Raw genomic sequence first — 1,469 nt, 5'->3', positions numbered from 1 at the left:
CACACACACACACACACACACACATATAAATCTTAAAATATTGTACTAACCCAATCGTAAACTCATTGAACCCAAAGCCTGTGAATTCAATGCTGGTTTTCCATGTAAGTGGTTTCTTGAAGACAACATTTGCTTCATCGGGGAAGGACTGTGGTACTTTTTGAATGAATTCGGTAATCTGCTTCAGCATCTGTTCGTTAATTGGTGTCAGCTGGATCATCTTGTTCGAGCTGTCCGACAAGGACAACCGGCTTGCTCGCTGCAACGCTTGACCCATCTCTTAGATCTTCACCCTTCCTACTTCGTCAAACCTGCTACACGTGTGCGTGTTTGTCCTTTTCTTCCTTGGATGTTTTATCTACACAGTTCTCGTCTGAAATATATAATAAACAGAAAAGTAAAAATAATAAATAAATGAATATATAGGCGAGGGCGTGGTTGTTTGGTAAGAAGCTTGCTTCCCGACTACATGGTTCCGGGTTCAGTCCCACTACGTGGCACCTTGGACAGCTGTCTTCTATTATAGCCTCGGGCCAATTAAAGCCTTGAAAGTGGATTTGTTAAACAGAAAATGAAAGAAGCCTTTCGTATAATATATATGTATGTATTTGTGTGTTTGCTTCCCCGCTATTGCTTGATAACCGATGCTTGTGTGTTTATGTCGGATAAGGGTACACCAGACATTTGCATCACAATCATATATGCGCAACATGGTGATTTCATATCAAGATAAACAGCGCATGACCTTATAGGTGGGGCCCACTTAGAATTATCTTTAGGTCGAGTAGCCCATCCTGCTCTAAAGGTCCTTGAATAAGGGTTGCTTAAGGATGTTGAACGAAACACCGATGTTTCCAGAGGTGAATTATTCAAACCCAAAGGAATTCTTCTCAACGTATGGCTGTGAAGCTTCTCCACTACTCCTGCTCATGATCGGAGACGCACATATCATCAGCCAGTAAGGGACAATACTCAACTAGTTAAGGTCAACCAATTGATAAGCAAATCTGTAGTAATGAGTAGAATATTTGCAGTTGTCCATCTTTCACAAGACCAAACATATATATGTTAAAACATCCAATTAGTTAATATCAGAAACCATGAGAGCCACTATCAATGAATGAATGCATTCATGTATGTATTATGTATATATGTATGTATGTATGTTTATATGTGTGTATGTACACATACCCGATGTCTGGAAAAAATGGGAAGCTCATATTTGGATTCCTGGTGGATCAGGACTGACCTAGTGTTAAACGACATCAACAACAAAAACATAAGCGTTCTTGAATTAATGAACCTCTACATGGTCACTGACCTGCTAAACATAACAATCAAATGTTCCCGAATTTCTAGTTACTCGTGTCACTGCATCTAAACACACACACATACACACACACACACGCACACACACACACACACACACACACACACACACACACACACACACACACACACACACACAC

Source organism: Octopus bimaculoides, chromosome 21, assembly GCF_001194135.2.
Source record: "Octopus bimaculoides isolate UCB-OBI-ISO-001 chromosome 21, ASM119413v2, whole genome shotgun sequence".
NCBI classification, from domain to species: domain Eukaryota; kingdom Metazoa; phylum Mollusca; class Cephalopoda; order Octopoda; family Octopodidae; genus Octopus; species Octopus bimaculoides.
The sequence above is the reverse complement of the archived record's forward strand: the minus strand, read 5'-3'. Positions refer to the sequence as shown.